This window comes from Empidonax traillii, unplaced genomic scaffold (assembly GCF_003031625.1).
Source record: "Empidonax traillii isolate 1590-97213 ecotype Southwest subspecies unplaced genomic scaffold, ASM303162v1 scaffold298:size702513, whole genome shotgun sequence".
Classification (NCBI taxonomy): domain Eukaryota; kingdom Metazoa; phylum Chordata; class Aves; order Passeriformes; family Tyrannidae; genus Empidonax; species Empidonax traillii.
Window position 1 is genome coordinate 610,777 of NW_020955491.1, and position 17,426 is coordinate 628,202.

Genomic DNA, 17,426 nt, shown 5'->3' on the forward strand with positions numbered 1-17,426 from the left:
TAATCAAGTGCTTGAATGCCTATTTAATGAAACACAAAAATCCTATGTAGTTTTTCAGCAAACACAGGAGATAAAATTAAACACCAAATAGCAAGCTGGTCACTGAGGCAACAGTCTGATAAACACTTTGTTCCATGATGGTGACACCCCGCTCCGCATTTACTCACATCCCTACAGACTCTGTTGGGGTGATACAGCTGTTTGCAGGACCACATGGTGAGCCAGGTCAGGGAAGTGACCCAGGTTAACAAAAAAATAGCTTGGTGGGGAAAATATGTCAAACAGGTTTCCAGTCTAGTTCTGCCCACAGTCTAGAGCTGTACCAGCACAAGAGGGGAAGATGGGGATGGAAGGAGGGTACAGAGACAGGGCTGCTGGAGCAGATGTTACAGCTCAGGTGTTCACCAACCAAACCCAGAATGAGGCAGCAATGAATCAGAAATAATGTGACAATGCAAACAAAATACTAATCATAGAATGGTTTGGGGGTTAGAAGAAACCTTAAAGATCATCTAGTTCCAACCCCTCCGCCATGGGCCAGGACACCTTCCACAGGCTCTCCCACTCATGCTAATGAACTGGCAAGAAAAAATAGATTATTACTTTATGTTCAATAAAACTAGAAAGATAGGAAACCAGTGATTTTACAGCCACCAAATTTGCAGGATTGATGAGTCAAGAATATTTGGATCCCAATTTTCATTTGCCACCACAGAGGTCTTTCAAACCTAAAAGATGAGGGATTCAGTTCCATGCCTAACTGTAATCCATAGCAAAACTCCCATAAACTCAAAAATGCAGAAGGAGGTCTTTTAACTAATGTGCCTGAAGAACACAATTCAAACAGAAGAGCCCTTAACAGCTTTTAATTTACTTAATTAAAGGGGAAACCAAGTTAAATATCCATTTCTAGTAGGAATAATAACTGCAGAAATAATGGAAACTGGAAACATAATTTAAATAATGCAGGCAGCAGCCAAGAGGGAATAGGACTTCCTCTAAACTCATTAGTGAGGAACACGAATACTATTTTTTGCTTTTTGTCCAATATTACTAAAGTTACCTCTCTACACAGCATTTACTTGACCATGTTTCTAGCAAGTCTGCTGTATTACTTTCAACAGTTTTGTAACACAATAAAATAATTTTCTGTAGTAGTAATTTCACTTTACTACTCATATTAGCCCAAGAAAGAGCCTTTGCTCTGAAAAAAAACTAGAACAAACAAAAAACCAACCAACCAAAAACAAACAAACAAACAAACAAAAAAACACCCAAAAGATTTCCCTTAAGCTCAGTTCAAGTTCTGCCTGATAAAGACTTCATGAATCACCAATTCCACAGCATTAGCATTTCGGGTCGACAAGACCTATCGACTATAAATACCGAGATGGGTAATTTACATATGCCTTTTCTCCTGGCAGTTCACACGCACGCTCATCTTCCCTTCATCTCTGTTCCCCCTGTCTTATGCAAGTGGCCACGCTCCCATTCCTCTGCATCTCAAGAGCCAGTCCGCAGCTGCAGGCAGTCAGCGGAGAGGAGCAAGAAAAATGATATATTGCAGATATTTTATTTTTGGAAACCACACTGTAAATAAAGCCATTTCCAGAGATATTCCATGGACACGGAGTGCTTGGTCGCAGAGCCAGCGCCTTATGTAACAGGAGGAGTATTGTTTAGGGTTGCCTGCATTAAAGAGCCACTCCTGGTAACACAGTTTACAAAGCTATAAAAAGCTACCAGCGTAACCACCGAGAACAAGCAGGCAAGGAGTCTATTACGAAAAAGCTGGTGTTGACTGGAGGAAAAAAAAAAAAAAGAAAGAAAAGTTTCATTAAATCACTTAACTTTCCGTCACTCGAAGGACATCACCTCGGCTGACACTTACTGTGAGTGGAAAGGTGGGGGCTCCTAGGCAGCCCTGCGCAGCCCCATGGCCAGGTGCTGAAGACAGCTCTGCCGCCTCCCCGCAGCCTACGCCGCCAGCAGCCGCCTTCAGTGATTTCCCATTTAATTCCGCTTTATTCCCCCCCGCCGATTATCCACACGTGGCAGAGACCAGGGATCCCACGACTCGGCCTCCCGCTCTTCTTTTGCCGAGCGACCGTCAGCCTCTGGAAAAGCGTGAGCAGAAAGGATCACTTGGACATGCACAGGCGCTCACAAGCAGCTGTAAATTTCCACTCCCCGCTGCCTGCGGCTGGATTCCCGGCCTCGCTCCGGCTCCTCGCTGTTCCTGCTCCGACGAGCTCTGTGGCTGGGTGTGCGTTTTTCCCCCACTGCCCTCCCCGCTTCCCACTCCCTCGCTCGTCTTGTTCACAGGCTCACACACACCCCCCAAACTCCACGTCAGAGGAACGCGTGGAAAAGAAAAGGATGAAGTGATCACTCCGCCGAGAGATTTCTCCAGGGTTAAGGGAGGACATGCGACGATTTCGCATCACTTCTGTAAGTTTCCATTCCCCAAAGTTTGTCGGTGCAGGGGAGGCATCGCTGACGGGTCCTCGCACCATCACGTGGCGGAGGCTGCTGGAATTAAATTATTCACCTTGCCGTCCTCCTAGGAATGCAAATAAGGCAGTCCAACATTGGGTTGTTGTTACAAGATAACAATAAAATCAACATGCTCGCACGCCACATCTTTCAGCAGAGTCCTGTCCAGAGACGCCGAAATTAAGCTGCTTCCTGCCTGACTATATATTGTAACACAAAGATCCGAATATTTTTCCACAGTAACACTCGAGGGAATAAAAAAACCCCACTTTGCTGGGTACTATGAGCAAAATTTAAATCCTGCTGAAGAAAAACATTAGCCCAAAGGATTTTTTCAAAGGCTAATGTGATGAGGGGAAAAAAAAATAATAAAGTATTCTGAAACAAGTATTACTAGCTATTATCAAGCACACAAATACAGCAAAATGCAATTAAAGGAATTTTTAATGCTTCACTTTTCTCTCTTGGCAACTATTGCTCAGCAAGCGCCACACATTCCCAAAGGAAATGTGTGCTTCCCCCCCTGCTCCCAGCAGTCTAACAGGCCTTGACAGCAGGGAAAGGAGGATGCTTTACCAGGCACCATGGGCACTGCAAGGTGGGATTTAAAACCTATCCTCATCTCAATCTTAGCCAAGTCTCAGCAGGGATGAGAGCCCAGCATGTACTTCTGCTGAGCTCACCAGCTCGAGGGGGGAAGGTTTCAACTCCCATTCCTTCTTCCTCCAGGCAAAGCCTAGCCAAAGTCCTACATTATTAAAAATAGTTCTGTATGCTACATTTGTCTGGGGAGCTGATCTCAGCCCCCGCTGCATACCAGCACTGCAGTTGCATCAGATCTTGATTTAGGGCTCACCTGCAGTAGCTATTCACAGCCTACATTAAAGGCAACGAAAAAAGCATGAGAAACCTCATTTCTGAGGAATACAGATGAAACAGACACCTTTTAAAGCGCTAAACCCCTTCGCTTGCAATCCCAGCTCCTAACTGGAGCAAGCAGGAGCATCTGAAATCCTGCTTTAAAGAGCAATTTGCTGTGCCTCCCAGGTTCAGAGGGGCAGAAGCCACCCCTGCTGCCTTAACCGCCCTGCACTTGCTCCTGCATTTGCATAGGAGGTGCCGAGCCCAACCTCAGATCTGCAGATTTGTGATCTCAACTTATCTGTAAAGCACGTCACCGTTTGTGCTTACACTTTACCTAACAGATCACAATGATACTGCAGCCTCATGTTTTCGGACTGCCCTGAGCAGCACCGGGGACAGGCATTAATTAGTGCGCCCAAAAGCACTGCAACAAGTGATACCAAGTGGCAATATCTGCTCTAAAACCCTCGTGAAACATTCTTCCAGCACTGAATTAAAGCCTTTCACATTAGCGGCACCGACCAGGCCACCTCCAGGGAGAGCTCAGTTAGGGATGCTGTGAATGCCAAGCTCAGAACAGGATAAGCTGCCCTTTTAAGCAGCATTTTTCTCCATGAAGCTTGGTGAGCATGCGAACAACCTGCACACACTGACATTTCATGACATGAAGGACTTGGGGAGAAAAACTGGTGCTGGGCATCCTTTCATGGGTGCCCTGCTCTGGCCCAGCTGGGTTGGAGGAGAGAAAGGATACTGTGCCTGTGTGGTACCTTACACCCACTCTGGGGCTGGCCCTTCCTTTTTTATCGGATACCTCAGCCCTTGTGTAAACATCACAGTGAAAGTCAAAGATAAACACTGCCCTTGGGCTACTACTGAAGGTACCAGCTTTTCCTAAGGCAACACAACAATCTAAGTACACCGGTACTTTCATTGTGTGTTTTTCACGGATTACCTGTTTTCCCTCTAACCTGCCTTCCAGTGGGAAATTATTTTTTTTTCCGTTGTGAATCCACCACCACTTCAACAGGCAAAAAGACACACTTCTGTTGCCCCATGGAGTTCAACTATGGTATGTGTTACCCTGAAGTTGAATAATCACAAAAAAGGATAGAAATACCACAGAATGTTGTTTTCCTTGCACATTAAGAGGCCCCTCTGGGGATAATCTGTGTATCATTGAGTTCCATGAAGTATTCATGGACTATTTTGAGTATCCTGGCCCTTTGGAAGCATAAGAAATTTATCTACAAAATTTCTATCCTCTGTTTCAGAATAAGTGTGCCTGTTCTTCTGATTCTGAGGAATAAATTGAATATGCACTCAATTATGGTTCAACTCCACCCGTCTTCTACCCGAGGAAATACTTTAGGGCTTTAATAGGAGCCCTCTACACATCAGGAGAGTAGGAAACCCACCTGCCTCCATCCCTCCATTGCAGCAGAAGAAATAGTGCAAAGCAGGGTAGCTAAAGGGGCAGCGGGGAAAAAAAGATTCTCTGCTATTCCAATACTCTGCTTCATCTTAAGTGGAGTTAATTCCCAGATGACAAGGAAAGGCCCTGAACCATTCAACAGGAATTAAGCTGGAATTACTTGTTGCTCTTATCTGTTTGTTGAGGGGTTTTTGTTGCTGAGAAGTTATTAAATATTTCCAAAAATATGTTTTCTTCTACTCTTACTTTGTAGCCATCTCAAATCTAGAATGATGTAATTATAAATGGACAACAAAGCTTCATAGTCTCAAAGTACACTGAAAAAACCCCCTCTGTGCACCGCTAAAGGACTCCAGCTTCCATGTATTTAAATTTCATTATATTTGTTCCCTTTAAAGTGAGGAGAGTCCTGAGGCTAAGGCATGGTTAGAGTACTTTTGAGAAGTGTTTGTCCTTGCTTTCATAGCTTAAAATAATTCCATCTAATAAACACCAAAAGAAGAAAACCCTGGTCCATTATTCCTGCCCTTTCCATTTATTTTCTAAAGTGGAAAAGAGAAATTAGGGAATGTCAACAATGAGTGTGGTAGCAATAAATTACAGCAGCAGATGATAAACACGAAATGTATATGTATTAATTCTGCTTATCTATTCATCCACTTCCAGTCTGTCTACCTCCTCCAAGATTACTTCCAGCATTCCAAAGCCCTAAGCAGCCTCTAATAATAATAACAACAACATCCTTCCTTCCCCCCAAATTGCTCAATGCCAAGGCCCCAGGCCATCAAAATTCAGTTCTCCACAGCAACAGGTTTAGTTGTGTAATGCTGAATATCAAGAGGAGAACCTTCAGAATACTAAAAAGATTCCCCCACTCTCCAAAACCTGAAAACTAGAGAACATCCCCCACAGCATTTCATCCTTTTCTTACACATACCAAGATATCAACATTATGGCAGTTTATTGGGGTGGAGGGGAACTAAAAACAAATAACTTATATAATCTACATCGTAAAGCTGTTACACTTTAACTCAAGGCATTTAGCTTTACGACAAAGCAATATAAAAAGGCTGCCCAACAACACTTCCAAAACCTCATAAGATGAGAGACTTTACAGCAACTTCGTGCTTCTGTGTTATTCTACAAGTTCACAGATACTCCTTTTCCTCAGACCTCTGCACGAGCAGTGTGGCAACTTCAAAGTAATGCAATTAAATTCCTCTTCACCTAATAGATCCCCAACACAAACATACACCAACCCTCCCACTTTCTCTCATTCTACCCCATATAATCTCGGAGGGAGACAAGCTGAGAACTAAGCCTGTATATCAGTCCCCTCAAAACAGCCACCAGCACCAAAAGGCAAATTAACATTTGGCTGCTCATTCAAATAGCAAATAAGGCCAAAAAAATGGGTACAGTCTATGGAGGGGCAGGTGGTTTTCCTTATGGCCATTTAAAAAGCAGCAAATCTTCAGGCCTCTCTCAAGACTAGAAAACTGAAATTTCTCCAGTGAAGTGTGTGAGAAGAGAGAGCAGCAAGATGCAGTGTCCGACATGTAGCTGCATTTTAGCTGAAGTAAGCAGAAGGATTTAAATGGATGCTTTATATAAGCTATTCCTAAAAGCGGCAACGTCTTCAGTGGTTTCCCCCCTCTTCTTCCTCCTGGCTCCCTCTAGCGCTTTTATGCATGTACTGCCTCTTCCTTCCCGATTGATTTAATGCAAATGCAATAGCTAAGATGATGTTTGTTTTTGTTGGTTTTGGGTGGTTTTCTTAAGACCTTCAATAACTCTTATAAACTGCTCATGAGTTTTTACTGAACATAGTATTCTTGTGTACATCACTCCAGAAATCAAAGCACTGACATTGGTGTTTCTACCAGAAGCCTTTATGTATTAATTCTTTATGTACAGGCCAGAGTATTTACAATTTTTCTCATTTTAATGGCATCCATCGGTCCCACTGTTAGAGAAAGTCAGCTGAAATGGATCTCTTTCCTTGCACATTCCCACCCCAAGCAAATTACATCTAAACAGAAGGTTACTAGAGCCCAACAGCTGAAAAATATAACATATTAAAATTTTATGTCCACTCCAAAGAGTCACTCATAAAATGTTAATCTTGTCCCTTATCTACTGTGTCCCAACATAAAACACAAATAAGAACCATACCTGCACTCTTGCTTTTATGAGGGGAGGAACAGTAAACTCATGACAACATCACGCTTTTTTCCTGTGGACATATGCAAACAGAAACTAGTCCTCCAAAATCAGTAACTCTCTGAAGAGTTGAACAGTATTTTTAATATAATTAAAGCCTTCACCTCTCCAAACAGCTTCTATCCCAGCTCTGTACACCCAGCTACTTCAGTGTCCACATTTGTTTGCTTAAGGTCCATTAGCAGAATTAAAAATGGGAAAAGGAAAGGTTATTTCAAGAGAGGAAATAAAAAGAGCTTTGCTGAACGCTTGAATTTTAAACTCTCATCTCACATGTGCAATGAGAGGCTCAATTTTACATTTTGCATCACCACACACTAAAAAAAACACGTTCTTTAAAGTAGTAACAAATAAAAGCTATGCATGGCCACACAAACCCTCACAAAAGCTATGCTGGACGAGAGTCATTGCATCACTGCTAGTATATTTCTTCATTAAATTGAAAAATTCTTTCATGCATGTAAGAGTATCTATCTATTATCTCCCATTTCCAAAATATTCAAACAACAGTAAGAGTGCTTAGTCTTCTTGCAAATACTGAATTTAGTCACTGGTTTCCACATAAATTCAGCAAGCTGTATTACTGCATATCCATCTCACAAATGGTGATGTGCAGTGAAAATACCAGGCAGATGAACTGCCTTTTGATGACAGTAATTCCTTTATACACAATGTGTGGCTCTGTCTCTGACAAGGTGGAGGGCATTAAGGGATTAAGACTTTTCGTCTACTGACCACTTCTAACTATAGAAAGCTAAAGCACTTTTCATCAGATGCTCTTGAGACAACTTGCAAACAAACAAAATTAGGCTTACTTTGAAACACAAGTTAAATGCTCCTGTGAGGCACTCACTATAACACCCAGTTTAGTATGAGGAAACTGAGGTGGCATCAAGCAAACACCCAAAGATGAACACTCTAAAATGTACTGCTAAAGAATGTCAGTAGACAGGAATCATCATTCTGGATCAGACAAAGTTCCATTAAATCCCATCTCCAAAAGCAGTTGACACCAAGTGCAAAGTAGAAAAAGAAATATATACCAGGACCACTCTACTCTTCTTCTGCTTCTGGCAATGAGCACCTTTGAGGTTTCCTGAAGTGTTATCCAGAACCACCAAGCTGAATAGCTACAAATGCCTCCACTCCTGTTCACATTAAATATCCCAGAAGAGTATTATCCCCCTCCTTGGGGGACTCTGAAATCATGTCTGCAATACTTAGATGCAACAGATTGCTAAAGATTGCTTCTGACTGTCCAGACTGAGCAGCCAAGACAGCTCAGAGACTGCTATTTCCTGTAGATGAGGGATCAAACAAGACACCAGAACCATCAGTGATTTACTGAATTCCAGGTAGTTACTTCTTCAGGGCAGCAAAGCCAGGATTCACCCCCAGAACTATTATATTTTTCAAGTGGTTGCCCCAGACAAAGGAACAATCACCAGTGGAAAGTCCCACACAGAGGTAGGGTGTTAAACTAATGAAGACATGAGTTCAGATCAAAGAAGACAAGAGCCAGTTCCTATTTAAATCATACATTTCTACGTGATCTTGGAAAAGCCACTTAGTCCCTCCGCGGGAAAATGAATGCATTCAAGACCATAAGGTGCTTTGACACTACAGTGATGGAACCCAAACAAACATCTTAGGCAGTACCCAGCTTTCTGTGTTCTTTTCCTGGGATAACAGTCTTGCAGTTTGTGTGATGCACATCTCCAGAAGCCATGTCAGACAGAACAGACTTCTGAGTCCCTTCTCATGCAGGTTAAAAATCCTACCAAATCAGAACAGTTGAACCAAAACCAGAATAATATTAGGCTAAAAGTCTAAACTGCTGCTTTCAGATGAAGAATTACAGGGTTTTTTTCCCAGTGTCAAATAGTGAAACCTAAAGATTACTGTAATTCATGAAAAATGGCTGTTATATTTAAGCAAGTGTTGCTCTAAACTGACTTGCCAAGAGTTGTGCAGTAAAATCTCCGGTGGTCAGCACTGCTCCCCTGGAGGAGAACCCAGGTCTCCTCACATTTTGCTCTTTACCAGTTTTGTCCTGCAACAGTGTTAGTTTAACATACTGGATCAGGATAGGGAACCTTGGGAATTCTTCAGGCTCAAGCTGCACAAGGAGATATCATCTTCACAAGTGCCCCCAAGTAATTTCTCCTGACAAAAAATTAAGCATATTCATCACTTGTCTGACTGCAAATATATTTGCCTTCATGTGACATATGTGGTCAGTTGATGCAACACTGGGTGTTTATACTTATCCCACAATAATGATCTTAATGTGACTTTAATGCAATCACCCTATTAGGTCATGAATTCCCTGTTGTCACTGTCATTTCCCTATGAAAGATTTTAGTCACATTCTTCCAGTCCCAAGATGGAGCCTCCAATGCCTCCCTAAAGAGATATTTAGTCCATCCTGGCCAAAAGTTAACTACACTGAGCCAGTTAACCTGTAGGATACTCTTTGAAGTCCAATACTGTTATTCTCCAGTGGGGAAAACCTATCCATGCACATTCCCACACCACTAAAAAGCCATCCTCTGTTCTACCCATCTGTGCTGGCCAACAACTAAGATTACAAATTAATTATTCTGTTAGATGTACAACTACAAAGTATCCAATTAGGGGCTGAGTTCCTTTTGTTTGAGTTAATAAACCAGGGTCATGCCTTGAACTCCTTAAATGGCAGCAAAAAGGCTGCAGGCTGGCTGGCATTTTTTAGTGCAGGAAGTCTGTCCTGAACAAGGACCAGCATGCAGCACTGTGCTTGTCATCAGGACTATCTCTGTTTTGGAGGGAGAGCAGCTGAGACACCTGGGTGTGTTTTGATTCAACTCCAATCCTGGGTAGCCTCAACAGTGAAGCCCTGACAGGCTCTGGATAGCTGGAAGAAAATCACTCACCACATGACACATGTGGCAAGCTCTATATTATATAGGTTGTGTCAGGTCAGATATACTGATGGAAATCTTCCTGGCAAACATCACTCCTCTAGATATCTCCCAATGAAATCTGACAGCTCCTTTATTACACAGCACACAGATCGATACTCACAAACTTTGTCACACCCTCTGGAAATAGTTCAAGAAACTACAGTTTTCTCATGCTAACAGTTCACATACCTGCTCCATTCCCACGGAAACAACTGATAATTTTTCTCCTGTGTCTGTGTTTTTGTAGTGTGCATTCATAAAACCTTATCTGCCATCAACAGCTACACTTCTGTAGGGTAAAAGATTGCTACTGTTCAATTAAAACACTCACAATTAGCACTGTACCCCTCACAAATGAAAACGGAGTCTCAAATCGTATTAGCCCAGACATGAGAAGTTATATAGTATCTTTGCTAAAAAGTAATACTTCTACTTAAATGCTATCTGAGTCTGACCAACCACAGAACACATTTTCCAGTATGTCTGCATTCAGGACCTTGAATTTATGAGTCAGAGCTGTAGGCCTGACAGTGGAATTAAGAGAGAAAAGACTAAAACTCTTTCTTTCAGAACTGCAGTGCTCATAAGGACATAAAACTATGTCTGGCACTATTCCCTATTTTAGAGTTTCCACCCAAGTACCAGTGAAAAGAAATGGCTTGTTTTCTCAGAGCAGGCAGAATCCCGTGAGAAGGTCACCCACCAGGAGCTGTATCAGTTCAACTTTCCATGAGCAAGACGGTCTCTAAGAGCTGTCATCATGGGATGAAATTACTTTCATGAGCACAAGAACTTCCATTGAAAGATTTCAGCACACAAAGGCCTGTATCCAAAGAGCTGCACAGCAGCCAGGTAACCAAAGACGTGAACTTAAGCTATTTAATACCTCATCATCTACCTCAACAACCACACTACTATCTTTGTGGGTTTCCATTAAAAAAAACCAAAACAAACCAAAAACAAAACCCAAAAACCAGATGACATGGTTAGGAAGTTCAAAAGTAACAGGTAATAAGAATCTGTGACAATTTACATAGCACTGGCTTTTCTTTTAAAACTGAAGACAGTTTCTAAATGTTTCCTATAGACTTATTTGTATTTAAAAAAAAAAATTTGAAATAGATTTTTTTTCTTGCTCTTCTCAAAACAATAAATGATTCTTGTTACTACCATAAAAGGAATTTTAAAAAACTGAAAGATTTACACTGGTTCTCACAAGACATGAGAGACATTACAGAGCTCAACAGCTTCTTGAACAAGAACAGGTTCTTAAAAGCTAATTTGACAGTAATTTCAAGTGCTGGAGAATCTGTAAAGTGCAGCAATAAGATAGTGCAATAGTTAAGTAGTTACCACTTTTAAATGTGGTTTTTTTCCTTTTATGCAAGTTCATAATTTGTTTTACCTTCTGCTTCCTGCTGCTTCAACTCCTGTATTTGCAAATGTATGCTCCCCATTTTTTCCTGCACAGGTACAAGATCAAATCACTTCAACAAACTCGGAATTTATCTTTTCACCGCATCCAGCCTTTTCCATAGTGATTAACTTCAGAAAGCTTTGAGTCTATCTTTCAAAAGAGTCAGCTAACATGCTCTTCAATTCAATCAAATACATGAGGTTATGCCATCATTGTCATTTTTTTACTCTACATTGCCTAGATAAAACTGCCAGAAAGAATTGTGCATTTTCTTCCAACTGTGTGTTTATTTGAGGATTTTTATTTTTTTTGTAAACAAACATCCAATGACTGAACGTCAAAAAATTACATATTAATTAAATTACTCTTCATTGAGTGTAGTGTTCTCAAGAGTCAGTTTCTTAGCCAGGCTACATCAAACCCTTATCTAACCACCACACCAGACATTTTATAATATCTGTTTTCTATTAATCATCTTGAATAGCATTTGCTTTGTGTCAATCCTTAAAATTTTGGGGATTTACACTGGACATTAAAAAAATAAAAATTCCTCAGTCTCCATAAATTTGTAACACAAATTTTCAGATGCATTCTTTCAGTCTTTATTTTCTGCTGGAATATGATGGACTTGTTCATAGTTATATGATTATTTGCAATATTCAGCTTCATTCTCACTACAGGTGTATGCAACTGTTATGTATTTTCAGCAATACTGTTGATAACCTTAGCACAGCCATCAGATATATGTTACTGTTCTTTTTGCTCCTGGTGTTTTTAGACCTTCTCCTTTTTAGCCCTAGATCCTAAAGAAAATACAGAGGGTTTTCTTTAATCATCTTTACAAAAATTATTTATTCCTGCCCTTGAACCATTTCTAAATCAAGATGAGACTCTTCCTTTGCTTCAACTATATTTTTGTATTTGGCTCACACCCATGTATTCTCACATCCTCGCCCCTTCCCCAACTTTGAGAGACACTTCTGCAGGTAGTGCTAGAAGTATGTTAGTGATGTAACAGCACATCACATCACATCACATCACACAGAAGAGATTTGCTTAGTCACTCGGCGTTTTTCATCCTCAAAGACAGGAACATGACGTAGTTTTGCAGCAGAGTCCTTTCCCATGACCTTATGAACTGCGATGAGACCTTATGAACTGTGTGATGAGGAGACACTCAGTTTACAGGGTGCAGAGAGTTCAGCGAGAGAGGAAAAACAATTGGTAACATCTCTGTGTGTGTTTTCCTGGCACTTCATTACTGCCCACATCTTCCCTTCCCTGACAAAAGCATGGGACACGGAAGAATTGCAGGGGAGTGTGTCTCCTTACATTAATGTTGGGGTTTTTTGAAGGGGCAGCTACAGACCTAAGCATTGTAATGTAAAAGACAAGACCTATTAATGATCTGCAAATAAGGAGGAGTAGGGCCAAAGGTCAACACAATTTCTAAGTAATAAGCTTGCTTTTAGAAGATTAAGCCTTACTTAGTTCATTTGCTTAAACCAGTTTGTTAGAAAAAAAAATTTAAAAATCCCAAAACAAACCCACAGACTTTTCCCAGGGCTTATGTGATATACACAATATTTGCCTTAACAGGGGACTACAACCACCCTTCAGTCCTGCAAATAACCCAAAAAATTCAATTTGGTGCCTTACCTCTAACAACAAATAAATCATATATTGCAGACAGCTTCTCTTGCAGCCAAAAGCAACAGGTAGTGAATGACCACCATGAATTGGTTGTCAAAAATAAATTTTGCTTATTTGAAGAAGAGGAAGAGAGCTGACTGACTGCCAGTGAACTGCAGAAAGTGAGAGCACACAGCTGAAAGGTACACTTGAAGAGGGAAAGCTGATACAGCTGTGCCTCCCTGCTGACATACCAAAATAGGCAAAACAAAGAGCTGCATGCTCAGGACACTACAGCTGCTGGAAGTAAACTCTTCCCACATAATTTTAATCTCTCCCTATTCAGCAATCTCAAGTGCCTTTATTTAAAAAGCCACACACAACTTCCTTTCCACACTTAAAAGCAAGCAAATTGTATTTTTGCTGCAATAAATTTGCATGTATAAATTTGCACAAGTGCCTTTGTGCTAGATTGACACGGGGCCTTTAACAAAGATCACCCAATCTGATAGCTGTCACACAACTGCCCTCCCATTCCAAAATCCAGCCATGCAGCAGTATTTTCTTCTTAATTATTGTCTCTTGCAACAGGAGACACAAGGCACAAACACTACTGAGATATCAGAATTGAGTTTCTTTAAATGCATACTGTAAAATAATTTAAAGATGATGTTTCACAACTGATAAAGTTGCTCAAGGAACACATTGCTGTCAAAACCGGAATTTCAGCCCTTGCTGCCACCCTTGCATCAGTTCTAGGAATGACGTGACTGCAGAGGGAGGTGGATCAGCCTGCTGGGCACCATGAAAATTAACAGCCAGAAAAAAAACAAACTCCTCTTACTTACCCTAGAAATGAAGCTTTTAGAGAAGTGATAGGAAGTGTGGAGGGACCTACCAAAAGTAAATTGTGTGAAATTTTTGGAACTACCTGTATCAATCATTTCTAAAATGGATAATACCGGCTACAATACTAAAAGAACAAAAGAAAGGAAAAAAAATCCATCTATCCATGAACATTTTCTTGGAGGAGGGGAAATGCAATTTTAAAATATTTCTACAATTTGTGGCAGCAAAGACAGTTAAAAAAAGAAAGTCTTGTCCCTTCTTCCTGATCCCTATAGCCAGGTTGCAACCACCCATCTCAATCTGCTAATGCAAGGATTGTAGCACCTTGCTGTCAATTTGTTAGCAAAATCAATTCATTCTTAAAAGCAATCCTTCACTTCAAGTGAAAGAAACTTACGCTACCAAACAACATCTCATGTAACTTGTTCATCACAAACTTGACAGAAACCAATTCTGCACACTTAAATGAGATAAATAGCAGTATTTGGTAGACTTTTGTTTTTAATTTACATTAAATATATGTGTCTAGCAGCATTTAATCTTAATAAAGCTTTGTGTTTGTCTTTATGCAATCTAAACTGGTTTGGTATTACTTTGTAACAGACAGCATATGTATCTACTTCTGTGACAGGAATGCCATATTGGTACAAGGGAGTCACTTGACTAAAATTTTTTAAGAAAAAGGTTTTTTTTTTTCCTTAAGAAAAAAGGAGTTGCAAAGGTTTGGGCCCACAGTTCCCTTAGTGAAAGGATGTCACACACATATTCAACACAGCTTCTTTGGTTCCACAGGTTCTTTGGTTCAAGAATTTTACAGGGGAAAAAAGTAATAACGAAGTTAAAGGTAGGCACTCATGAAAGAAACCCAATAATCTCCACTCTCTGTAAAAAAGCAGGAGGGGATTTTGGTCTAGCACAACTGAGAATGCAGAGAGGTTCAGGCTCTGCTGTGTGATAAGACCATCCACAATAACCCAGACGCAGTTAAGTGTTCTGCCCATACCACCACTTTGTTCATACTAAAGAAATAGTTGCACAAACACTTTAAATTTGGATAAATGACACCAACAATTAAATTAGAAAGCAATCCATTATCTCCAGATGCTCATTTTGCACCTAGGCCACCGCCAATTCCCTGAGAGAAGCAGGAATACCAAGTGGCTGCACAGCAAATTAAACAGAAAATGTTATTCAGACAAGATTATCTGAGCCAAATAAGTAATTTTTTTTAAAACCCAACCAGTCCCCTGAGCAATGGCACAAATGAACAGGGAGGGGCTGAGAAGCACAGGACATCCAAACTGTTCCCTTCTTTGACAATTTTAAATGTTCAGGGGACTGTGGTTTCTGTGACCCATCATAATGCTTATTAACAAAACCAAATGTAATACATATTAATAAGACAATACTGCTTCCCATTTTCGCTCCTCCTGGTCTTCACACCTCACTGTCGGTTCCACACCTTTACAAAGCCAGGCCAAAACAAGTGCTGATGCAGCACACTGAACTGGATCAGAGAAAAGAGTCAACTAAAAATTAGGGTTTTCTTCAACTAAATTATTTTTCCCACAGGAAGCTGCAACTAAGGACTATTTAGTCCAGAATATACTTGTTAAGAGCCCTATTGTTGAGCCTCTTCACTGCAACATGTATTCACCCTGTTTTATAAGGTTTTAGTCAAATTTCTCTTAGTATGTATATATATATATATATATATATATAATGAAATCTGTATATGTATATTTATATATATATATATACAGGGTTTGATAAAGGGTGATCAAAATATAAAGCAATAATACAAGATTGTAGCCTTAGTTGCTTACTAGCAAATTTTTAGGTAGAATTAGGATAGGGCCTTGCTTGCTTATGCTAACTCACAGACAGGATATAGTTAATTTTATAATGAAGACTTCAGCGGGAACAGAAAACCTTAGAGTTTAGATAGGGGGCTTTGAAGCTCATGAGAAAGAGACCTTGAAAGTTGATAAAGAAAAGCTCCTGGAGAAGATACCAGTTTTGAGTGAATTGGACAGTGCCAACTCAGTAGTTCTTGGCAAAGGTAAAAAGTTCAAGCCGAGGAAGACTTCTTACTTCATCCAAAAGACCCCCAAAGACCCCTGACAGAAAACCCCAAAGGGATGTTCCAAGGTGGAGTTAAAGGGGTGGTGTATGTTAATGATTTCCCCTCCCACTTTTCTGGAATTTGCCGACACAGCTAATGCATTTGTAACATAACTAATGTATATGTAATACTATTAATGCATCTGTAACATTATCCTGCATAAAAGGAGCTGAACAAAGGCAGTGGGTGTGCACGATTGGAGGAATTATCCCACATGCACCTGGCCATGTGAATAAACATACCTGCTTCAATACTCTTTGCGAGTTTTGGGGTTTGTTTCCGCAAGTCAGTTTCAGTTTTATTTCAAGGTGGTTATTTCATCTACACATAATAATTACTTCATGTTGTTGCCATATGCCACTTTTTTTTGACAGCTTTTATTAGTTCACATCCAATTCTATGCCAGGTACTGCCTCCCTGGCCTTTGCACAGCTGCTACCAAGACCAGCACTAAATTGATCAACTTTCCATCAGCTGGCACCACAAGGACAACTTCCTCCACACCTGGATTTAAAAACTAAAAGGCAAAACAAAAGGAAGTTGTGGAGGTCTCCACAGAACGTCTCTTAAGAGTGGGAACACCACAGATTCATTCAATCTTGCAGATTGCTTAGAAATTTTTGTCTACTACATCTTCATTTAATGAAAATACTTGGTGCACATACTTTAATCTGCATGGAAACCCACAAACAGAACTCATTGAAAGGAGTGGAATAATGTACAGCTTTACTTCAGAAAATACCAATGAAATTTTATTTCAGACAAATATATTGCCATGTTCACATGGAAAAAGGATGATAAAAATGTTTTTAGCCTTCTATTTATTTTGGATTCCTTTCATCATATAGATCTACTGCCTGGTTTCCAGAGATCTCAGGCCCTTTCAAGTGCAATAGTTAATCACAGGCTTTCAGATCCAAATCACCCAAAATTAGAGGGCAGAGTTTTACGTCTTGATCACTGTGGTGGGGCTGTGGCACAGCAAAGACAACACATGCTGCTCAGCTTGGTCCAACATTATCTAACCTCAAAACCAGCCCTTGCTTTCTGAGCTCACACAACCGTCTGGAATCTATGCCGGCAATGAATACCGAGACTGTAAGACAGAAACACAGCTGAAAATGAAAATGTTTCTACTACATAAACAGTCTATTAAGATGGAACCCATTACATTACCAGTTTCCAAACACAGACCTTGAAGAATATGCCAGCCAGTGGATGGTTAAGAATTTCAGCATATTGGGCCAGAATCCAAAACCCTCAAGCCAGTTAGTAATTAACAGACATCTAGGTCCTCCACATGAAAGAAGTCTATTGTTAAAACAGTGACACAAATTTTTCCTTTCCTTTTCATAGCCAGTCTCTGCCTGTGTTTTAAGATTCCCTTAGGACTGTAACAGCCTATGATTTTAGAAGCTCCACTTCTCAAATAGACAATTT

The 17,426-nt window shown here is 40.5% G+C and overlaps 1 protein-coding gene across 4 annotated transcripts in view; it reads right to left on the reverse strand.

Moving 5' to 3' along the window:
- CAB39L (calcium binding protein 39 like) overlaps positions 1 to 17,426 on the reverse strand; it is a 63,233-nt gene that overhangs the window by 42,782 nt on the left and 3,025 nt on the right. For 2 of the 4 annotated variants that reach the window (XM_027890806.1, XM_027890808.1), the window contains exon 3: positions 1,892 to 2,117. The exons of the other annotated variants lie outside the window; for them this stretch is intronic. The gene's annotated coding sequence lies outside the window, so the exon portion shown is untranslated. The remainder of the gene's footprint in view (positions 1 to 1,891; positions 2,118 to 17,426) is intronic. 4 annotated transcript variants of the gene reach the window in all.